At 37.0% G+C, this 25,937-nt stretch overlaps 1 protein-coding gene across 2 annotated transcripts in view; it reads left to right on the top strand.

The window, feature by feature from the left end:
* The first annotated feature begins 5,117 nt into the window (after positions 1-5,117).
* Positions 5,118-25,937, top strand: part of LOC117989469 (mucin-4-like) — a 36,358-nt gene continuing 15,538 nt past the window's right edge. Inside the window, exons 1-2 of one of the 2 annotated variants that reach the window (XM_034976838.2) lie at positions 5,118-5,251; positions 13,734-14,893. The gene's annotated coding sequence lies outside the window, so the exon portion shown is untranslated. Of the gene's footprint in view, positions 5,256-13,733; positions 14,894-25,937 lie in introns of both variants that reach the window. The other variant, XM_069503863.1, reaches the window with a different exon arrangement.

Below are 25,937 nucleotides of genomic sequence, written 5' to 3'. Positions count from 1 at the left end.
AGTAGATTGTACAACAAGGGCATAAAACAAACCGTTTTATCCGAGACGTTTATCTACCCCAGCCGTAGCCTAGGCAATGGCAGGTATTTATTTAAGTCGAGGATAAATTAATGGGCTTTATGACCGAGATATACACTCTGCTTTTCACTTCGATTGCGAGAAAATTTTACAATATAATATATAAAATAATTAAAATCAGGCAAGTTATTTAACACGATAGCCGCTCTACCTGTGCGTTATCTATCGAACTACAACGATACAGTTGTGCCATCTATCTCTGCTCTTTAGAACTACGTCGAAACTTTTACGTTTGTAATTTTATTGCTGGCTGGCAAGCCAATGGATAAGGCTCTAATTCGCTTAATAATAACTAGATGACTCTCTAATGTTAGTTTTCCGAATATCGAAAATGTTTTCTACTGTTTTACAATTTGCACGCACTACGAGAACCATTAATGAGAAAAGTATTTTGTCAAGTCAAGTCAAGTTGTAAATTTTTTGAAATAGGTATAAGTACCTACCATATTTAAACAGGTAGGTATACCTCCCTAAGTCCCTACCTTCTACCTACCTAATATTGTTATACAGGCTGACCTACTTTTACGACCAACAAGGTGCTAGAATGACAAACCTCCTGAAAGGTTTGAGCTGACAGACCCAAGCAATTACCTATCTGTGGATCCACCGCTATGTGTAGACCCGGAGTCCTAGCTGGCAGGGTATAAGGGAACCAATGGAACCGCTGGATTCACGCGCAAGACCGTGTCGTGCGATTCCCTACAAGAGACCTGTGTTCAGCTGTGAACGTCTTAGATGAGCTGTTAATAATGATGATGACTTATCTGTATTTTAAAAAAGTATTACGTACAGACAGCCTATTCTCCTACCTAGGTAACTAGTAACTACCTAGGTAACTACTTCTTGTTTCTTGCAAATTCTATGCAATTTTCCTAATGTCATAAGGTTATCAGATTAAAATCAAATGCCTTTTGCACGAGAACTAAAATGTCTATAACGATCAAATCTAGAAAGTTGGATGAAAATTTTATATTCTTATCACGGACGTTCGGACAGTAGGTACCTAGGCAATATTGTCGATTTGTGAACTGTCTACGAATAATAGTACGAGCCACAAACGTGACCATCCTGTCCATCATTTCACCACTATCAGAAGTATTAGGTCGATGATCTATGATCAGTATTCATCAGTCACTGACTAATTTATTATATTATTTTTATTTTATTCTTTGTTTGGTAAACCTGCCCATTGCCGGCGTATTACAATACTTAGCGTATAATAACTAAGATTTAATCTGAGAGCGTATATAAGTTCCCCGGAGTTAAATAGTCACGTCTGGCATGCGATGTACCTGCGAGCTCGCGCAGGTATTGTTCGGTATTTCACGCGCTCGTGTACTGTATACGGATGTAGCACTCACACTAATGCAGATGGCGAACGCAGGGTGTGGTGCCGCGTGCGGGCTGGGTTGTTCCGCTACCTCCTGTCGCGCGTCCCACTGACGCCTAAAAATGTTATTGCGTCGCGTCTTGCGTTTATCTTCAAGAACGACTATTTAATTGGCGCGGACTACTATTCGAGTCATATTTTCCTGTATAAGTCCCGCAAATAACTAATGCGCGTGGTACTAGTAACAATAATATACCATCAGCACTAGACTGAAGTTTCGAGCTGATAGTATATTATTTTTACTTAAATATAAGTCAAATGACGTTAGAATGACGTCATTTCGATGTTAATTAGACATGGTTCCAGTTTCCAATCCAGGTTCCAATAGCAATTTGCGGGACTCATAACCCTGTATAGATCAACCGAAAAGTTGCGGTTTTGGGGTGTCGAAATGATTAAATCTACCTATCTCAGTATACGTTAGACTGTTGACACGGCGCGGCGTAATGAAAGTTCACAGTGATAAACGGTTATTCACTTAGATATAAAGCGGTGTTACATTTGCACGGACAATAAAATTAGCAAACAATTAATAATTTTCGCACGTCCCACCTTTACTTTCTCAGCTCGTTTAGCGATGCTGACAATACTAGCTAGACATAAAGCTACGGCCACACCTGCACGCCATGAACGCGGGATTCGGGCACATGGAATCCGTAAAGGTCCCGCGGGCGTGTCTAAGACGCGAATTGGGTATTTGACTCCAATTTTTTTATTAAGTACTTTATTATAAACTAGAATAAAAATAATGACGTAAACTGAAAAAACTAATTAAATCGATCAAAAAGTTATAAGCATTTTAATATTTCTGATTAGACAGAGATAGCGATACAGCAGTTTGACGTCACACCTACTAATGCATTAGTTAGCTTCGTGCGGTTTCATACAAATTTTCGTTTTCCAAAATTAAAATGCCTGTAACTTTGTAAATCTTTGTTGGATTTTAAATCTTTTTGTGTAGGTACGTTATTATTTTTATCCTAGTTTATAATAAAGTTATAATATTTATCAAATTCAAAAGTAGGAAAATACCCAATTTACAGGTTGTAACCAAAACGCTAGCAAAAGCGTTATTGTTATACCTACTTACTATATATATATATATTTTTAAAGAACATTAACCATATTAAATGACTAATATTCCCCTTTCCTCTCCAACTAAGCGTCAGGCTTGTGCTAGGAGTAGGTACGACAATAGTGCAACGGGCGGGGTTTGAACCGTCGACCTTTCGGTTTTCAGTCCACTCCTTTACCGGTTGAGCTATTGAGGCTCTTATTTATTTAAACACTATCCAATAACAATAACCATTTGCCTCATTTTATAGTTTTAGTGATAAGTATTTTTCAAACCCGCAATGCATTCAAACTGGGGTCAATGCCCCACCTATTTTTCCCTATCTAATTTTCAAAAATCCTTTTTTAGCGGATGTCTTCGTCATATAGCCCGATCCGTCCAGTAGTTTGAGCTCTGATAGATTGCGACAGGTCGTGATGGCAATCGGGGAAGGAACGCCCCGCAGACCAGCACAGCCCCCGTGCTCATTGATGCTGGAGGAGGCAAAGAGGTTACGTGCGGGTGTGCGTGGCGTCCCCTCGCCTCATACCCCGATTGCCATCTCAACCTGTCGCGGACTCAATCAGTGTCAGTCAGTCACCTTTACCTTTTTTATATTTAGACTAGCTTAAGCTCGTAACTTCGTCCGCGTGGACTACACAAATTTCAAACCCCTATTTCACCCTTAGGGGTTGAATTTTCAAAAATCCTTTCTTAGCGGATGCCTACGTCATAATAGCTATCTGCATGCCAAATTTCAGCCCGATCCGTCCAGTAGTTTGAGTTGTGCGTTGATAGATCAATCAGTCAGTCATTTACCTTTTTAACCGACTTCAAAAAAAGGAGGAGGTTCTCAATTCGTCGGAATCTTTTTTTTTATCCTTTTATATATTTAGATTCTCAATATTTCCTATATAATGCTAGTTTAATGTGGTACAAATGTTATGTTAATGGAATTCATTGTCGACTTTTCCAACTTCACGGTAGGCAGCTATTGATCTGCATTTTAAATTGAATTACAGAGACATTTGTGGCTAATTCCGTTGTAGACAAGCTCTAAACTAAACTAAAGTGACACGTCTAAATCTATTTCGATCCCTTTCATAATGTTGCTTGCGGAAAAGGATAGCACTAGATTTAGATCCGTTAATGTAGTTTAGTTTAGAGATTGTGTACAAGAGAATCGGCCCCATTGATCTACAATCGATGTTTCTAGGAACCAATATTCCAATTATGGAGGCTTAAATCTACGATCTTGAGGACCAGTACTTGTGTTAGAATAATTAATTGTTTCTCTTTTTTTTAATTGAATGTAATTACTTAATCTTGCCCGCGTGGAATGGTGCAAATGCAGCCACTATACTTGACACTGTAAAAAAACCGGCCAAGTGCAAAACAGGCTCGCGCTACGAGGGTTCCGTACTACAGTCGTATTTTTTAGACATTTTGCACGATAATTCAAAAACTATGATGCATAAAAATAAAATAAAAATCTGTTTCAGAATGCACAGGTGAAGCCCTTTCATAATATGATACCCCACTTGATATAGTTATCTTACTTCGCAAATTGAAAATACTAATTTTTATTTCATGACCACAATTAATTTTTTTTTGTGATGTTTCACAAATTCACGGTTTTCGGATTTTTCACCTTAAGTGTGCTATAAGACCGACCTACCTACCTATAGGTTTCTTGACAGACACGACAGACAGACAACAAAGTGATCCTATAAGGGTTCCTTTTTTCCTTTTCAGGTATGGAACACTAAAAATATTTAGAGACATTTGACCGCAGTTAATCGGCATCGGCATCTACACCCTGACAATCAGAGGTCTTCAGGAGATCTCCCGCTATGCATTGCACAATGTAAACATGTTTTGCCCATAGCATTTTATACCCCGCTGAGTTTGTTGTGGGCTCTTCTCAGACCTGGGCGCGTTTGGAACCCTCGTAGCTTTAGTTTTAAGTACGTATTAATTATCAACACTATAATATTATCATCTTACAAATTAAAATATTAAGCGTAAAATTTTACCTATTCTAAATAAATAATTTGAGTTTGAGTTTGCGCATTCTGAACAGTTTCAATTCTGTGGATATTGGTTGACTCCACTTACTCAAAGGTTCAAACTAGCAACCTTTAGAAAGATGAGGTGCAAGACGTTATTTTTCACCACTGCGCCATAGAGATAAACCTTATTTTAAAACAGAAGATGTCTTTTTTAATACCGGTAGCTGTTAGTCTTCGAAACGTGCAACCACCATAAAATTATACAAAACAAGTAATGATTCGAAATGGACACTTTTACCATACAATTTAACACTGGCTTTATTGCAATGGAATAGAGTTCAATTTCATATAGCATAATCTTAAATACAGCCTTTATGGATTTACTAGATATGTAATTGACCGCATGCCTTATCATAAAGGGATTGAGTTCAATATCGTCTAAATAATTGTAATATAAAATCATTCTGTATACATGCAATTCAGTTGAGCAAAGACTTGACTTTATTTCCGTGGAATAGAGTTTAGTTTCGTATAAACTAAACATTGTTGTAAATTCTGCTGGGTATTTTGTTGATACTGTGTTCTTGGTAGCGTTGGGAAGAAGACGTTTTGTGACAATACCGTTTATATATTTTTTGAAAATTTTTGAAAATTTGTGCAAGTGCTTGGTGGTTTGAAATTGTGGTTTTGTGTGGTTATTTTGCTTTACAAATACATGTGAGTATTTTTCAACATAATTTTTCGTGAATTCGAGAATGTTATTTTTTCAAAATCACTAAATTATTGAATTTTAGATATAGAAATAGGTAGTTACCTACTTAGAAAGATTTTTTATTCCAAAAAATCTTTTACTAGTGGATATAGGCAGGTACCTAGTTAAAAACTTTGGAATCGTCAAATGCAACCCCATGAATGGATTTGCTACCGAGAAGTCTTATTATTAACTAGCCGATGCCCGCGACTTCATACGCGTGGATTTAGGTTCTTAAAAATCCTCTGGGAACTCTTAAATTTTCCGAGATAAAAAGTAGCCTATGTAGTTCCCCGGGTTGCAAGCTGTGTACCAAATTTCGTCAAAATCGGTTGAACGGTTGAGCCGTGAAAAGCTAGCAGACAGACAGACAGACAGACACAGACAGACAGACACACTTTCGTATTTATAATATTAGTATGGATAATATCATCATCATCAAGTCATAATATCATGGTAAATAAGGTACTAAGGTAATATCTAATCTAATCTTCCAGAAGACATATTGGAGATGTCTCTCAACAAGTTCAAAGTTTTTATAAAACGTACTTGAAAAATCCTGTTACAATTTAAAGGACTATTTAAATGTTAGGAAAGCTTGGGAATGAGTTGCTTAACAGCTTTGTGATAGTTTAAGTGATTTTGTAAAGTGACTGACTGACTGATCTATTAATGCACAGCTCAAACTACCTACTGGACGAATAGGTCTGAAAGGCATGCAGATATCTATTATGACGTTGACATCCGCTAAGAAAGGATTTTTGAAAATTCAACCCTAAGGGTGCCTATCCACTGAAGCAGAGCGGAGCGGAGATGAGTACCTATATATAGTTAACCAATCAGTGTTGTATGAGATGACGAAATAAAATCACGTTATTTACCGACAATCTGGGAGCAAGCTGAAAACCAGCGCTGTGTGCCCGCACACAGCAACTAGCTGAGCTTGCCTCCTATTGCAAAGTTGCTGTCTATATAAATTATATATAGATTATTATTATTTTCTTTTTTTCATGTTTAAACCTAAGTTCATCTATATGTAAATGTCACTGACTGGTAAGCATCTCCTGGCTGGGCAGAGCTGGTAAGTTAATTAACTTTATTTAACAATAAATGAGACAACCCTAGTCAGGTGATGACTAACAAGTCAGGCCTAGACTTAGTCCTAGACCTAGACCTAGGTCTACTTAATTGTTATTAATTGTTCTTTATTTGTATTATTAATATCTGTGTTCCTTATATAATTTATGTCAGCACTCAGCAACTTAAAGGCAATAAAATTTATGATTTCATTTGATTTGATTTTGGTTTAGTCTGTTCAACACATCTCCGCTCCGCTCCGCTTCAGTGGATAGTAAAATAGGGGTTTGAAATTTGTGTAGTCTGTGCGAATCGCGGGCACGAGCTAGCTTTTCATAAAGAAAGTGAGTTACAAGCACACTTTTAAGCAAAATTTAAATAAAAAAATGTTAAAAGTTAAAACGTATTATTAAACAAAGTGTTGTTCCGAGTCAGCGCGTCGATTGTAATCATAATGAGCGTAATGTAGATCATGTACACATGACATATCGCATCAGCCGACCCGGTTTACTTCACTGAGAATAACGTCGATGCCACCAGATGGTTGATCATCATGATCAACTCATCACCGGCTCACTACAGACCACGGGTCTGCTCTCAGAGTGGGTTTTGGCCATAGTCTATCACGCCTGGCCATTTTTTTTTTTTTTTTTTTTTTTTTTTTTTTTTTTTTTTTTTTTTTTTTTTTTTTTTTTTTTTTAAAGAATATTAGCCATATTAAATGACTAATATTCCCCTTTCCTCTCCAATTAAGCGTCAGGCTTGTGCTAGGAGTAGGTACGACAATAGTGCAACGGGCGGGGTTTGAACCGTCGACCTTTCGGTTTTCAGTCCACTCCTATACCGGTTGAGCTATTGAGGCTCTGATTTGCGAATTGGTAGGCTTCACACACCTTTGAGAACATTATGGGGAACTCTCAGGCATGCAGGTTTCCTCGCGATGTTTTCCTTCACCGTTAAAGCAAGTGATATTTAATTAATTAAAACGCACAAAACTCCAAAAAGTTAGTACATACCCGGAATTGAACCCCTGACCTCGCGATTCGGAGGCTGACGTCTTAACCTCTCGGCTATCACGGCTCATGATCATTTAATCTTATTGTATCCAGTTGCAGCTTCTGATGCAATAAGATAAGTCTGACTAACTATAATTTAACGCCAAATAATCGATTAGGTAGGTACATTGACTTATAAATTACTTCGTATGGACAGGGCATTGAACAAACAAAATGGCACCGACTCAGTGGTGCTTTAGCACCAATGCAACCTCAGCGACGTCTGGATTTCAAACGGGTCGTTCATTAGTATCTAAGAGGTGGCGCTGATTTATTTGGTTCCAAAACTGTGAAAAATTTTGGTTGCTTGGGCATATCTTGTCATTTATATCGATGATTAGGTATAAATATTTTTTTGGTTTCTGCGCATCAAAAAGAAAGCTTACTAATCATGATTTTAACTTTTTAAAGTCCCCACAATTAAAACCAAACTATTAAATAGTAAATAGTAAGAAAATTTTGTACTTGTATGGAAAAGTAATGTGGACAAGTATTTCAAACTAGCTGTTGTCCGCGACTTCCTCCGCGTCCCGCGGGGACTGTCTTTTTCCCGTGGATTTTCAAAAAAAAATCCTTCATACAAACCTTGTCCTGACAAAAAAAAACCGGCCAAGTGCGAGTCAGGCTCGCGCAACGAGGGTTCCGCACTACAGTCGTATTTTTTCAACATTTTGCACGATAATTCAAAAACTATGATGCATAAAAATAAATAAAAATCTGTTTTAAAATGCAGAAGACCTTTCATATGATACCCTATTTGATATAGTAATCTTAGTTAGTTTGAAAATTGAAAATACTAATTATTAGTTCATGACCACAATTTAATTTTTTTTGTGTGATCTTACCACAAATTCACGGTTTTCAGATTTTTCCCCGAATGTCTGCTATAAGACCTACCTAACTGATAAATTTCATGATTCTAGATCAACGGGAAGTACCTACCCGCTAGGTTTCTTGTCAGACCGACAGACAGACAGACAGGCAACAAAGTGATCCTATAAGGGTTCCGTTTTTCCTTTTGAGGTACGGAACCCTAAAAAAAGAATTGGTGCAGTCGTTCAGAAGCTATGCGCGTACATACATTTCTGCGATTCATTTTTATTTATTTAAAAAAGAACCGGATTTTGCTTAAATCAATTTAATATCAGTGAAAATAAGAAGTAACTGGGACGTCATTGAGATAGTTGTTGTGACAAACTGACAAATGATCAGTAAAGTGATAGCGATTTCGCTTGTGCCCCTTTTGACGCATAATCTTGTTTTGTTTCCGTGCCTTGCTGATTTCCATCGCAAACAGATAAGGTTGAGCCTCGGACAACGGACGGAGCTATAGCACATAATATTACCATAGCTATATCTTGTCGCTCTTGTATACTGGGTGTAACCAGAACGCTAGCACAAACTAAGACAGGTGATAACAATGATGATTACTGATATGATACCATTAAAAAAACGCGAAAAAATAAATAAAAACACAAACTAAATTTTGTTGCAAATAAAACATCTGACTAACGCTTGAGGTCAACGAACGTTGCGATTAGGCCACTCGGAGTCAATGCCGCGTCGTAGGCGGGGCATTGACCCGAGTTTTGCACGCTATACCTACATTGGTTCTTCTCGGTAGGAAAGGCATTCCGAACCAGCGGTAGATGACTATTCCTAAGTACTTGTAAAAGTTTATTCTAATAAAAAAGATTTTTATTTATTTATTTATTTATTGCGGGTTTGAAAAATACTAAATCATTAAAACTACAAATTGAGGCAAATGGTTGTTGGTATTGGATTGTGTTTAGATAGTATATAACAATTAGTTAGCGGATGCCTACGTCAAATAGCTATCTGCATCAGCCCGATCCGTCTAGTAGTTTGAGCTGTACGTTGAAAGATCAGTCAGTCAGTCACCTTTTCTTTTTATATATTTAGATTCTGGGGTACCTAAGTAGCGTTGTAAGGAAAGTAAAATTATAATAATATCACCATTATATTATTACACTCACGCTGTTAGCTACTGAGAACGAAAGATGACAGACAAGAAATACCTAAGTACCTCAGAGTGAAGTCTCGCATGCAAATTGCCATGGACTTTCGTTTGTTTTTACTTTCCACCATTATCATGGTGACATCGGATCCCATAAAAGCGTACTCCGTACTATCATGTGTATTTTTTTGATGGTCCTTAAATTGAGAGTTTATTTCATTTTATTTTGGTACTTCTAGCTGGCTGACTGATTAATCTATAAACGCACAGCTCAAACTACTGGACGGATCACACACCGACAGATAGCTAGTATAACGTAGGCATCCGTAAAGAAAGGAGTTTTGAAAATTCAACCCCTAAAGGGGTGACATAGGGGTTTGAAATTTGTGTAGCCCACGCGGATGAAGTCGCGAGCATTAGCTAGTAAATACTAATTTATTTGATGTTATTTTATTTTATTCTGAGCTGTCAAAGTATAACAAAAAAAATTCGTCCCTTTAGTTTTATGATAGAAATTTTTATAGTTAATCACTGTGCATGGAAAACCGACCTTACTTTGATGTTGCTTTATATTGCTTGCATGCATAGTACATACTTGCTCGTACTGGCATCGACTTCAAAATAGGTTAACTTTCTAAGGACAATGGTAAACGCCATCTGATAGCTGGTTTCGCCTTTCCTTTTACATTGAATCCGTAAATAATTTGGACAAAACTGTAAAGGTCTGGACACACATAACTGGTCTAATAATTTCGGGATCTATATGGCAGAGTCATGACAATCCAATGTCTCGGCCTAAGTCCGCCTATCCTCTTTCCTTCGATTTCTCAGTAAGCATGAGCTTTTTTTACGCTGGGAAATGCTTTTACGCACCCCCCCCCCCCCTCCTGAAAGCCAGCCAGCTGAACAGCCCACCAAACAGCTGGAGGGAAGGTATGTTGAACTCGCCGGCCGAGAGGCGACCGATATACCCACCAAAACCCAGCCATGCACCTAGCGACTGGGTCACGGGAACACCAAAGCAAACAACCGCGACCCAGCCAGCAACGTCTGTCGAGGCGGACCCTCCACCGGGGACCCACTCACGAGGTCCCCCACCACACGTCCGAGGCGCACCAACGATGTGCGCCTCCTTCCCTCCCGGGGATCCAACAACAACGCGTTCCCGCGCACGTCGTTCGCGTCCTATCCTTCGTCTCGTCCACTGTGCCCTCTGCTAGTCAGAGGGACACGTGGAGAAACCTCCCCTATGCCAGGTCAGTAGCCATAGCCAACAATATCCCCGATCAGAAATTATTAGCCATATTACCGGGGTGCACCGGCCCGAGTACTGCTCTTCCCCTCGGACGTATCCAAAAGGGACCAGGGAGGTTACCTGGCTGGCACCCCAATATAGTCAAGGCCTCTGTGCTCTTTCCAGGTGATTTTCAGCATTCGATTCCAAGACTACAATATCTCGAAGACATCTATTCCCTTCTATATTTTACTAATCTGTCTGGGCCATATCTTGGACGAATAATTTTTTGAAAGGCGGATAATAATTTAAGTCAGGCTTAAAATATTTCTTTAGTGTATATTTCACTTTGCATATCTTTCATCACAAGCTTTCTCGACGAAAGACGTAGTAATTTTGAGTACCTACAAAAGTAATGAATGAAAATAACGCAGTAGAGCCTTTATTGGTTGACCTCCCGATCTCTGACCTAACATTACCTACTAACTAGAATTTTCCGATACCAAGACCTCTCAGACGCAACAATCGAAACCTAGAATGACAAATATGCGGTGTAGGGTTCGATTAACTGTCTTATTAAAAAAGGCCAAGTGCGAGTCAGACTGTCGCACCGAGGGTTCTGTACAGCAGTCGTATTTTTTCGACATTTTGCACGATAAATCAAAAACTATTATGCATTAAAATAAAATAAAAATCTGTTTTAGAATTTATAGGTAAAGCCGTTTCATATGTTACCCCACTTGGTATAGTTATCTTACTTTGAAAATTGAAAATAAGTAGGTACTAATTATTTATTTGTTCATAAACACATTTTAAATTTTTTTGTGATGTAACCACAAATTCACGGTTTTTGGATTTATTCCTTGTGTTGAAGACCTATATCTACCTACCAAATTTCGTGATTCTAGGTCAACGGGAAGTACCCTATAGGTTTTCTTGACTGACGCGACGGACAGACTACAAAAAGGGTTCCTTTTTCCTTTTAGAGGTACGGCACCCTAAAACTCTTTAAAAATAATGACTAATATTACATTTCCCTTTCCTCTCCAACTAAGCGTAAAGCTTGTGCTAGGAGTAAGTACGATAGTAGCACCAGGGGGGGGGGGGGGGAGGTTAGAACCCCCGAACTTTCAGATTTCAGTCCACTCCTTCAACCCTTAAACTGTTGAGGCTTGAAGCTTTAGCAACTGATGCCTTTAAATTGGCCTAAAAACCCCATAAGAAGACCTTTGTTTAAGAGTGAATCGAATGGATTAATTCCAGTTGACATTTTCGAAGGCGATTGTGATAGTGATGCGTTGCGCAATTAACCACGTAGTCGTGACTGAAAACATGAGTTTGATAGGATATTTCGTGACGACTGTCGGCCTGAATTAGACAGAAGTCGTGCGTTTAATGCCCCCAATGCTAAGGTATGGAGAGATGAACGACATTTAATATCTCAATGAAAGTATGAGACAAAAGTGAAAATAATAATCTACCAATGGAAATATAATAATGTCGTTTACCATTGAAAGTGAATTTTAATGTTTCGTATAAACGATGATTAGGTACACGCATGAAATAAACTTGAAATGGTCGATAAATGTTTTAAGTTTAGTGGGTTTCTTTCATAATAGGTAGTCAGTTAGTTAGTAAATAAATAGTATTTCGTACCTATTTAATGTAGTTAAATTTTTATAAAATATCAAACATATTTATGTAGGTATATAAGCAAATACTTCCATACTAATATTATAAATGCGAAAGTGTGTCTGTCTGTCTGCTAGCTTTTCACGGCCCATCCGTTCAACCGATTTTGACGAAATTTGGTACAGAGATAGCTTTCATCCTGAGGAAGGACATATGCTTTTTACTTTTTTACTTTTTATCCCGGAAAATCAAAGAGTTCCCACGGGATTTTTAAAAACCTAAATCCACGCGGAAAAAGTCGCGGGCATCATCTAGTAATATATAAATTAAAACCAAAATTTTTAATGACTAAAAATTTTGTAAATCGTAACTTTTGGCTCTTCCGTCTCAAAAAGTTGCCGACCCCTGCAATAGACCAACTGGTCTATAGAATAACATTACAAAGCATAAGTATTATCCAACAAAAGTATCTTCACAGATCATTGTCAATAATTGGCATACTGAATGATGAGATAATGACCGGGTATCTATCGACTCATCGTTACAAACGGCCAAGTCAAATAGGCACTCCAATCTAATCACCGTGAGACATCATATTTCATAATCACATCTGTTTTCCTTTATACATGGTGTATTTTTTTTGAAACTAAGTGAGATGTAAGAAAACTTTACTTTGAGTAGGTATATCTAAATCCATACTAACATTATAAATGCGAAAGTGTGTCTGTCTAACTGCTAGTTTTTTACAGCTTATCTGTTTAGCCAATATTTTTATTTTTTAGGTGAATTAAGATTAGAAACGTGTCTCTTGATATTATGCCTATAGTGTCATCATCCAATACTTTTTAAATTTCATAAATATGTTACCTAGCTGATCACCCCGAGTTCACTGGGATGCCATTTCGAAAAATCCTTTCTAAAGTGGAGAGAAAACCTACTTGCAAAACCTCAAGAAATCCTACATGCAACATTTCAAGTTTTTAGGCCCAGAAATTTATTAAGCTGATAAACCAGCTCTTGAATTAATAGTTAACTTAAACAATTGGTTTGATTAAAAAGTTCTATTGTTTTAAATCTTTTTTAATCTAGAAAGTATCTGTAATTCTGTAACAAAAATTATAGTCAAAGTCCAAGTAATTTATTCGAAGTGGGTATAGGTAGACCAGAATTTCATGAAAAATACGGAAATGAAATTCCAAAGTTAGCAACACTGTACTCTGTGAATATCCTATGCATGTACTCTGTGGTGAATATTGTTACTCAGTGTCATAGTGAAAATTATTTGTTTTTTTTAATACATAAATTTCGTGACTATGCCGAAAATTTGCCTATGCCTATTTGCCATGAGATTCTAGTCTTACTATACTAGATAGATTGTTATAGCGATCGGTTTTTAAGCATCCTGTATATCTATGTGGTAATAAGATGAAAGTAAAACTTAGTACTGATCACGTATAATTCTTTCATTACAGGCAACATGCTGGGGTCGTTAAGAAAAGCGTAAAACTAAGAGCAAATTGTGGAAGAAATCACAGAGTTTCTACCGTTTTTACTGACTTTCATTGTATCGTGTTGAACAAGCTTCATCAAGATTGACAAGATAAAGAAAGATGGAACAGATGAACCAGTGATTTATAAGATCATGGCTAAGTATAACTTTATAACTACTAAGGAATTGACCAATGAAAACAGTAGCTCTCTTAATAACTGTAACATTTTAAATGAAGATAAGGTGAATGTGATTAAAAACTAAAGTTTTGTCTATAAGTTCAATATTTTACATGTCTAATTGATTAAGAAATAGATATTGAACATATTAGATTTTGAAAACTATGAACTGAAATTGAAATATGCTAATTATGGCTTAATAATAACAAAAGAACGGTTAAGATACTAACAAAAAAAACCATAAAGTTAGTAGTTACAGAATAATTCGATGCAAAGCAATACTTTACACAGTCGATATGCCAACCTACTGACCACGAAAAAGAAATAAACAAACATGATATTAACAGCCGTGAATTGAAATTGAAAGTTTTGTTATGTAATAAACAAACAATGACATTTATTGATATGTGAATGAACGAATGTTATTAGATACTTCAATCGTATTTTTTATCGAAGAAAAAGTAGAACAAAACTACAAAGAACATCAAAGTAATCACGACAAAGTTAACAGAGAATTTGAGGAAGCTGAAGATGATATCTTATGCAATGGTAATACAAACTAAATTGTTGTGTCCATACACATCAGAAATAGTAACGATAAAATTGTGATAGACTTTTTTGTGGATATTGGATACGTATGAAAGCAGCGTTCACGAAGAATTTGAAAAAAGAAGAGTTAAAATCTTATGCAATAGTGTTAAGGATTAAATTGCTTTAACTACAAACATTGATAATAGCAAAAAAAATGTAATAGATCTTTTTATGCATAGTAAAGGTTAAATAGGCAATTTTGAAATTACGCAATGAGATGTAATAGGAAATTGGAGAAAAGGCTCTGTTAGATAAAACTGCTTTACCATGAAGATGTAATCTAAAATCTAATGTGGTAATGTCGAAGAAAATTGCTGTTTGGAGTTGTACGTGAAGGAAGATTGATCGTCGGTCGATAGAATTATGATTCCAGGTAAGTCATTACAGTTTCTATAATATAATGTTGTGGGTAAAATTAATGATCCTCATGTATGCCTTTGAGTAATGCTTTATGTAAATAATAATGATCTACAATGAAAATTACAAGTAAACTTGAAAATATGTGGAAAATTTAAAAATATCGAAATAATATACCTAGGCAAAATTGACTATTGCTAAACTATTTGCATTTTCCCAAATTTTTTTCTGAGCGTACCTAGGTCGAGAAAAAACATTTTGAATAGGTAATAGATGGTATGAACATCACATTTTTTTTTCTAAATAGTCTAGTAAGTAGGTACGATTCATGTACTAATGTAGATATTATGTGAGATCTTCTAGGTACTCCCAGTGCTTGCTAAAACTTTTCCAGATAAATCTATGAAAAGACTGATCCAATTTTGATGATATTTTTACACAGTCATAGCTGCTTCTATAGTATTATTCCGGAATATCAGTGCCCGGGGAATAAGTACCTACAGTTATTCTGCTTCTGCGATTGCTAGTCTCCACGGGTCTCTTCTCAGTATGAGAAGGGTTTGGCCATAGTCCACCATGCCAGCCAAGTGCGGATTGTTAGACTTCGATACACCTTTGAGAACATTATGGAAACTCTCAGGTTTCCTAATGTTTTCCTTCACCGTTAAAGCGAGTGATATTTAATTTCTTAAAGCGAACATAACTCCGAAAAGTTAGAGGTGCGTGCCCGGGATCGAACCCCCGACCTCCCGAATAAGAGGCTTATATACTAATCACTAAGCTATCACGTAACTTACTTAGTAACTACGAGTGTGTAACTGTGGGGTAACTTTGTCGTAGCACAAAAGTCCTATTTAAGATTTTTTTGGAGTTTTTTTTACTAATCGTCAATGAAGTAGGTAACTACTTATTTTTGGCGGGTTTTAACATGAAGTTAGTTTACCCGCTTTCATTCGACCAATCAGAATCATTAATGTCTTTTATTTCGTCAATAACTTCATTTTAAATCCTTTTTCAAAATATGACTTATATAAGTACATCAAAGTTTGTTTAACTCAATTTACTTGAAATCGATATTAAGTACTTAATAATTTTATTACTTTCCCATTATTTTTCTCACTGACCACACAAATTTTTATTTAAAAATAAAACACACCATCTAGCGGCAAGATTACCATTTAAACTTGCTAGTACCGACATCTAACAGTGAGGTTTAAAATTACGTTGCGAACGTTACATTGACTCGAACCTTTCTCTTTTCGGCGATGTGCTACAACCAGTTTTCAATAGATGGCGCTTTAAAATATTTTAAAAGAGGTTGCACTTTTTTGCGGTTGTGATTCGATTGCCGGTTGGAAAAAAATATTGCATCAAACGATTGGGTTCTAATCACAATAGAAGGCTTGGGGCGCAGTTAACGAGAAGCTATCTAAATGTAGAGTACGCGACAGGTCGAGATGACAATCGGGGAGGGAACGCCCTGCACACCCGCACAGCCTCCGCGTTAACCCGGTGCAGGCGATCGCTGGTGACGTTCGGGTGTGCGGGACATCCCCCCGCCTCATACCCCGATTACCATCTCAACCTGTTGCGGACTATGGGTATTTTCTTTTGATGTTACTGTAAAAACACGAACTACAGTAAATCGTAGGACTTAGCGGTAATGTTAGTACGTAGTACGTACCTAGGATTTACCAAGTCCAACTTGTCTGACTGACTGACTGACTGATCAATCAACGCACAGCTCAAACTACTGGACGGATCGGGCTGAAATTCGGCATGCAGATAGCTATTATGATGAAGGCATCAGCTAAGAAAAGATTTTTGAAAATTCAACCTATACTTGAACAGATACTTACTGAAATCGTATAATATAAAATCGTGTCTCAATCGATGCGTATACGTACACAGTAAAAATGCGAAGAAAACCTCGGAAGTAGACCAATATACCGTTGTCCGTACGACCCATCAGTTGCTTCTTAGACCTTGTGTGTAGCGCGTGTGTGACCAGACTGGTTATAACGGTAAGCTTTATAACGCTTTATACCTATTTTTTGTGACCATTTTTTTAAAAGGTTTTTATCATGTCCCGATCGTACACACGATGAAAGTTTTTTTTTTCACTGCGATGTAAGTTATCCTTTGACTCTATCTCCCCTGGTACTTAGAACCTAACGATGCAGTCTTTTTTTCAAAATTCAGATACAAGTTAGCCCTTGACTGCAATCTTATCTGGTGGTAAGTGATGATGCAGTCTAAGATGGTAGCGGCCTAATCTGAAAAGGGTATGGCAGTTCTTATTAAACCCTTCCCCCTTTGGTTTGTACACGGTATCGTGCAGTTTAACGCTATATCGCTTGCCGGCACGGTTTTGCCGGTAGGGTGGTAACCATGCACGGCCGAAGCCACCAGACCAGACCAGAAATTTAGAAATTATAACATTCCAAACCTCTGCCAGGAATCGAACCCGGGACCTCCCATTAACACAGAGCTTACCACTGCGCCAGGAAGGTCGTTAGATAACAGTAACAACAAATTAAACAATATAACAATTTGAACCTACCTATCTACTCCAATAAGCTCCTATTCAGAATCGTACTGGAACGCTAATTAATCGCTTGGTGGCTGAAAAGCTACATCTTTGCCCGGTAAAGTGGTGGCTATACCCACGACCGTAGCTTCCCACAAGACGAGACGAGAGACAACTTAATTTGCCCCTACCGGGAGTCGAACCCGTGACCCCACTTCAAAGTTCAAACTAGCGCTCACCACTGCACCAGGGATGACGTCAAAAACTGTGCGAATACTAAAATATTATATTGTGTCAATTTTAGGGTTCCGTACCTCAAAAAGAAAAACGGAACCCTTATAGGATCACTTTGTTGTCTGTACTTTGTACTGAACTAATAATTATTATTATTTTCAATTTCCGAAGTAAGATAACTATATCAAGTGGGGTATCATATGAAAGGGCTTTTTTTGTACATTCTTAAACATATTTTTATTTAATTTTATGCATCGTAGTTTTTGAATTATCGTGCAAAATGTAGAATAAATACGAATGTAGTGCGGAACCCTCGTTGCGCGAGCCTGACTCGCACTTGGCCGGGTTTTTTCATACGACCAGACTGTACAGAAGTCGGTTAAAAAATAGTGTGACGTTTTCAGAGTTTATGTATTGTTAGTTTCTTTATTCCACCTTAACTTCTTGGAAATGCTTGAACATAATATTTGGACTAGTAGATTATTGTGGGATATTATTAGAATCCTTAGATTTTCCCGAGTGACACTGACTGTAGTTTTTATGAAAAAAAACAATCCGGTGCTCCGTTGCAACGTGATGAAAGGACAAACCAACAAACAAACACACTTTCGCATTTCTAATATGGGTAGTGATAACAACATAAATTAGGATATACATAATATCTACTTAATACAAAAGTTCAAAAAATTAAAAACACGCTCAACAATGCTAAGCTATATAAATATTCTATGGTATCGATTTCAGATTGATTCTGCTCATTTAATTAACAATCGTACCTAAATAAATCATATCTAATTGATAAAGAAATAATCGACGTACTAGGAAAGTCTGTCTAGAAAGTTCTGGATAGAACTGAACGATGTTCCGCTTGCGAAATAGACATTAAGCTTGGTAGGTATATAACTAGATACCTATTAAATCTTTAATTATTACTTTTTTTCATAATTATTGCCTTTTAAAAGTAAAACTAACGTTCGCGATACTACAAGTGCGCGCACGCATCTTAAATTCTTGACATTGGAAACTAGAAAGAATAAAGCTTTGAGTTATATAGACACGTTCTATCTATAAAAATGATAGTGTTTTGGAAATTGGTATTACTCAAAATCAAAGTAAAACCTTTATTTAAAATAGGTACCATTATAAACATTTTGATAGTCAATTGTTAATAATTTTAAGATAATTACTATTTATGTAATGGATATAGTTAATTACGTAAACTACGAGGGTTCCAAACGCGTCCTGGTCTGAGAAGAAGCCTACAAACAAATATTATCAATATTGTGTTGTATAAAATATTATAAAATGTAATAATATATTTTACTTAATTTTAGAAAATCAAGTAAAATGTAGTAATTTTAGAAAATCAAGTAAAATGTGTGAAAATGAAAATGAAATAATAACTGAGTTTTTAATGGTCTTCTTCTCAGACTAGGGCGCATTTGGAACCCTCATAGCTTAAGTTTTAAGTTTAAGTAAGTACGTAAACAAATATCAGTCAAAAGTGTGCACTGATACCCATTTCGAATGACGCATTGTCTTCCTGGCGTAATTATATTACATTTTAAGCTAAATCTATATAATATATAAAAGGAAAAGCTGACTAACTGACTGACTGATTTTATCAACGCAAAGCTCAAACTACTGGACGGAGCGGGCTGAAATTGGGCATGCAGATAGCTATTATGACGTAGGCATCCGCTAAGAAAGGATTTTTGAAAGTTCAACCCCTAAAGGGGTAAAATGGAGGTTTGAAATGTGTGTAGGCCACGCGTACGAAGTCGCTGGAATAATAAACTAGTAACAAATATTATTATTCAAGTGGAATTTTCAAAAAATTGAGTTACTATCTACACCCCTTTGTCAGTAGGGTGGTAAATAGTGACGGCCGAAGCCTCCCACCAGATAAAACTGTTGGCTGATGCACGTATTTGAATGAATCCGTAGATCCTAGTAGAGAATTGACCTATACTTCTGCCAAACCAAATAATTTGACTTCGTTGTTTATAAACACACTGAAATTCGCAGTTTGTGATAATGTTATGCTCCATTTATGAAGGTCGTGGTATGCAGGTTTGAATGAAATGTGAAAGTGCCCGCTCTAGTCAGTGGCTGAGTCTATGGGCCAGTGTTATGTTTCCAATATTAAGGTTACTTTCGCTCTGACTGTACTTAGGGCTTGGTCTAGGTATAAGGCATTTCTCAGCAAGAATTAGGAATTTCCAGATCAAACCCACCATATTATAAATGCGAAAGTGTTTGTTGGTTTGTCGGCAATCACGCCGCAACGGAACGACGGATCGACTTAATTTTTTATATGGACATAGTAGCAAAGTTATAAGTGACTAGCTGATCCCCGCGGCTTCGCCCGCGTAGATTTAGGTTTTTAAAGATCCCGTATAGCCTATGTCACTCAGGAATAATGTAGCTTTCTACTGGTGAAAGAATTTTTAAAATCGGTTCAGTAGTTCTAAAGATTACCCCCTACAAACAAACTTAACGACATTACCTCTTTATATAATAATAATACAACGGGCCGTGCAGCAGAAATCGTAATATTTTAATTTCGCCATAACTTCAAAACCAAACGTCCAATTTTAATCATTCAAAGACCAAATATTATCTCCATAAACTGTTCTTAGTGATGAAATCATTTATTTTGATAAGGATTAATAGCATGAGTAAAATAAACGCGTTTAAATGTAGTCCAAAAAAATTCAAGATTTTTAAATAAAAAAATGGTTGCTGTGCCTCACTCGACATAGATGGGTATAGTGTGTCGCGGACTTTTTTGTAGATATTTATAAGATCTACAATTAATTAGAACATTTTATGGTTCTATCTTTTATAGTTTAGGCAGCGTACGCAAAATAAGTAACTTTTCTGGTTGATTTTTTACACCTTGTGTCCGAAAAACCCAAATATCTTACGGAACCCTATTTTTTTCCAAAATAAAATATAGCCTATGTTACTCGTGGATAATGTAGCTTTCGAATGGTGAAAGAATTTTTAAAATCGGTCCAGTAGTTTTTGAGCCTATTCAGTACAAACAAACAAACAAACAAACAAACAAACAAACAAACAAACAAACAAACAAACAAAGTTTTCCTCTTTATAATATTAGTGTAGATTCACTGAAGTATCGTAGTGTACAGGTACAGAAGATGACTACCTCGAATCAACTTTTTAACTTCTGTTTCTGTGCAAGTATAATTATGTTAAAAAACGATCTGGCAAGAAAATATCTTACTCTTCTCTTCTTACTTAAATATCTATACTTATACTTATAGTGCGTAGGTAAATGATAATATTTGTAAGGCTGGTTTTTCTATTAGCTGTTAATAGTCTCATTTCAACCTTTTTCTTTTCGGGGGTAATCTTCTTAAGATATCCAATCGGGTTATGTGGGATTTCTACCCACTAAAACCCTCTCGATGGCCCTCCTCAGCACATATTGAGAGGCTCCGGGAACTCTAAAGAACGTAGGTACGCCGGAGCCTCTCTCGCGCGACGCCCATTGGGCTCATCTTTTCAACCTACCAACATTTTGAAATTTATTTTTGACTGTGTCTATATGCTGCCAGTAGGGTGATAGTGATACGTCTTAGCCAGGATCTAGCCAAGGCCGAAGTCTTCAGAACAAAATCTAATTTCATCTAATGGTATTAACCGTGGGTAGATTACAGTCAATTCTTCTTTTGTCATATTATTTTGACGCCATATAAAAATGAGGTCTTTTTTCTGGGTTATAGAACAAAGCCGTCTGTTTAAGGTGATGTGTGCCAAATAGCGCTTGACTCGATCAACGGGACCTTAATGTGGGCATCACAATTGGTCTGTAAAATGAAACAATTTAATGCAACAAATTGCTATTGTTGATTTATATGAATAAAGGATGACTTTATAGTGATTGAAAATAAATTAATTTAATCCTACCCTTATTATAAATGCGAAAGTGTGTTTGTTTGTTGGTTTGTCCTTCAATCAAGTCGCAACGGTGCAACGGATTGACGTGATTTTTTGCATGGGTACTATATTATATTTTGCATATAGATAAAGACCTGGAGAGTGACAAAGACTATGAGGCCCACGGGATTTTTAAAAAACCTAATTCCACGCGAAGTTGCGGGCATTAGCTAGTATTAGATAAGCAGTGATAACCTAGTGGTTACAACGTCGGTCTCCTATTCGGGAGGTCGGGAGTTCGATCCCGGGCACGCACCTCTAACTTTTTGGAGTTATGTGCGTTTTAAGCAATTAAGTAGGTATCACCTGCTTTAACAGTGAAGGAAAACATCGTGAGGAAAACTGCACGGAACATAATGGAGAACTCTCAGAGTTCTCCATTATGTTCTCAAAGGTGTGTGAAGTCTACCAATCCGCACTTCGTCAGCATGGTAGACTGTGATTAAACCCTTCTCATTCTGAGAGGTTCTCGGTAGTGAACTGACGATGAGTTGATGATGATGAATGCGAGTTGCTTAACGGCTTTGTGATAGTTCTAATAAGTTTAAGTGATATTGTAAAGTGGTGATAGTAAAAAGAATACCCGGCTGAGTTTGTTGTTGACTCTTCTCAGACCTGGGCGCGTTTGGAACCCTCGGCCTCGTAGGTTTAGTTTTTAAGTGCGCGTAAAAATTATCACCACTATATCATCTTACAAATGCAACAACTGACTTTCAGAAAGTGTAATTTACTACCTACTAGATGATGCCCGCGACTTCGTCCGCGTGGATTTAGGTTTTTCAAAAATCCCGTAGGAACTCTTTAATTTTCCAGGATAAAAAGTAGCCTATGTCCTTCCACGGGATGTAAGCTATCTCGGTACCAAATTTCATCGAAATCGGTTGAACCGTTGCGCTGTGAAGAGCTAGCAGACAGACAGACAGACAGACACATTTTCGCATTTATAATATTAGTGTGGATTTTGAATAAAGCATTTATTTGATTTGATTTGATGAAAGTATATAACATTTAAATTCCTGTAATTAGGCGTAGAATTTATGTATAAACTGTTACCTTTTTAACACTTGGGCGGTAATTTTTTGAGTCAATTTCCAGTTATTGTGGAAAGTAAATATTTAAATAGGAGTAGGTACATTAGTAGTAAAGCAGGTTTAAACAACAATGATGGATTTCCACGACTCTTAACATTAGTGCCCTCATTTTGATGTGATATTTCTCACATAGAGAAAAAAACAAGTTTTCTACAGAAAATTCTTTTGAAAGTCCGTTATAATATTATTATTATATCGTAAATACACACGTAGTGTCCGTTAATTTAAGCCACAATTGGTTCCCACCCATTAATATCTGTGTGTGTGACCTTTAGTTACTATCGTATAGATAGGTACCTACCTCATCTGATAATACAGTTAAACATTCCGAGGACGAACAAAGGTTACTTTTTACTCGACTGCAAAAAAAGGAGTGAAATGTTTTCAGGGTACGTGAGTTTCTTTATTTCACCATAACTTCAAAATGCCTGCACAAAGTTGGATTATAAAACCATAGCGCTCACCATCTCTACCACGGACGAGAAAAACGCGGCAGAAAATAATGTACATTTGACCTTTAGAAAGAAATAGCGGTTTTGTAGAGCGTTGTCTCTGTCGTTGACACCGACAAAACGTCACATAGGTATACAAAGCCGAAATCTCATTCTAAAGGATGATGTACATTATTTTCTGCCACGTACTTTATCTAACTACTGTGCTACTAAAATATCACTTCATCATGATCAACCCATCGCCGGCTCACTACTGAGCACGGGTCTCCTCTCACATTGAGAAGGGCCACATTTAGGCCATAGTCTACCACGCTAGCCATGTGCGGATTGGCAGACTTCACACACTTTTGAGAACATTATGGAAAACTCTATATACGTGTACCTATATAATTTGTTATGTTTGAAGTTCTGGAACTTTTCGGAGTTATGTGCGTTTTAAGTAATTACAATATATCATTTGATTTAATAGTGAAGGAAAACATCATGAGGAAAGCTGCATGCCTGAGAGTTCTCCATAATGTTCTCGAAGGTGTATGAAGTCTACCAATCCGCACATGGCTAGTGTGGTAGACTATAGCCAAAACCCTTCTCATCTGAGGGGAGACTCGCTCTCGTGCTATGTGAGCCGGCGATACGTTGATCATGATGATGAATGTCGGAAATAAAGCAATCCGTATGATATCTTCTTTATGAACGGACTAGCTGATGCCTGCGACTTCGTCCGCGTGGAATTAGGTTTTTAAAAATCTCGAGGGAACTCTTTGATTTTCCGGGATAAAATGTAGCCTCTGTCACTCTCCAGGTCTTTATCTATACCCATGCAAAAAATCACGTCAATCCGTTGCACCGTTGCGACGTGATTGAAGGACAAACCAACAAACCAGTAAAGTAACAAACCAACAAACAAACACACTTTCCCATTTATAATAAGGGTACTGAGGTACTGATAATAAGAGCACTGATTGCTTTTTTTACGACATTAGTTTAATAGGCCATGACAAACAATACCTATAGGCGATAGAGGCGGGTCCCATGGTGTGCATGACCATACAATGACATAAATAGAAAAGTCTTCCGTGAACTGCAACCTCTTATTATGTTAAAGGTCTTCGCATATTACACACACTCGGCACCGACTCCACTCCGACTCACAGAAGCATGGAAATGTGAGTTTTATATATTGGAACCTTACGGTGCAATTTTCAATATTTAATTGAAAGAAGTGTATTGGTCACATGGTCCAAGTAGTCATGGGATTTCATTCATTAATTATTGAAAATTTCACCCTTAAAGACACCATATAAAGCCCACATTTCCATGTTGAGAGTATGAGTCGACGTGGAGTGTGTGTAAAGCACAGATAATCCCTCATCTGTGGTGTAAAGTGTATTCTATATATTGTATCTACTCAACACCAACTCGACTCAAAGTAAAGCATTGAAATATGAACTTTATATTTTGTATCGTATGGTAAAATTTTCATGCGTCGTGCACTTCAGAACATTCTACGATCCGCTTGTCACCCGTTGACTTTGTCAACGAGTCGTCCTTTCGTCAACGCATGGCCACCTCGTGAATCAACGCGTTAGGCCTGGTAAAGTGGCAAATGTATGCTTAGCTGTCTAATCAGACAGCTAAGCAATAGACAAAATGATAATTATTTCACTTTATCTATTTACGCAACACACTTCGATGTCGATAATACGATATAAAGCTCACATTTTCCGCTTTTGTGAGTCGAGTTGGAGTGGAGTCGGCGTTAAATCTGTGTAATGGGTGAAGAGCTTTATGTAGCCTATGTTGAATATAATATTATGTCACTAACCTCTCAAGTATTATGCTAACTTGTCGCTTAATAAGTGTTATGTTCTAAAACTATTTGAGTAAATACCTAGCTTATGCTTGTAGAACGTTATTATGCAGTGTTATGTAAGAGAAAAGTAGAGAGAAACTTTATGCAGAAATATCAAAGCTTTTTGTAACTACATTTGAATGAGAACTTCCTTATATTATCCTTAGTAGCCCCTTCAGCTCAAACAAGACATTTTTTGTTTTTAGTACTTTCTAGCTCGTAGTTTAAAGATTATCTAGTTTTAATTTTGTAATTTTCAACAGTTGTTTTTTTGTTTTTCTCTTGTACCTACTGTTTTGTGAGCTGAATAAACTTTTATTTATTTATTTGTTTATATTACACACTAGCTGATTTCCGTGGTTTTGTTCACGTGGACATAGGTTTTTTAAAAATCCCGTGGGAACTCTTTGATTTTCTCGGATATCAGCCTATGTGTCAATCCAGGGCATAATCTATCTCTATTCCAAATTCCAGCTAAATCAGTCACCTTTCTTATATCAAAACACTCCAAATCTCACAATATCGTGAGAAAACCTGCATGCCTGAGAGTTCTCCACAATGTACTCAAAGGTGTGTGAAGTCTGCCGATCCGCACTTGGCTAGTATGGTGGATTATGGCCTAATCCCTCCTCGTTCTAAGAGAAGACCCGTGCTCAGTACTGGGCTGGCGATAGGTTCTCAATGATGATGGAAGCACCTATAAAACCTTTGCGTAATTCTTATACCCTTAAATTAAGCTAATGCAAAAATAGCTAATGTTTAGTCTTCAGTAGACCATAACACAAGCAGGTGACTGTGGTAATAATGCGAAATCCATGGTAAACTATACACTAGCTGCTATGTGGACCAAAACGTATTAGGTAACATTCGATAAATGTCTCCGCTATGGAATGACGAATACATTTCTAATACACTTGGCATTTACTACCTGTTAT

Source organism: Maniola hyperantus, chromosome 16 (genome assembly GCF_902806685.2).
Source record: "Maniola hyperantus chromosome 16, iAphHyp1.2, whole genome shotgun sequence".
Classification (NCBI taxonomy): Eukaryota; Metazoa; Arthropoda; class Insecta; order Lepidoptera; family Nymphalidae; genus Maniola; species Maniola hyperantus.
This window is presented reverse-complemented; position numbering and strand designations above follow the sequence as displayed.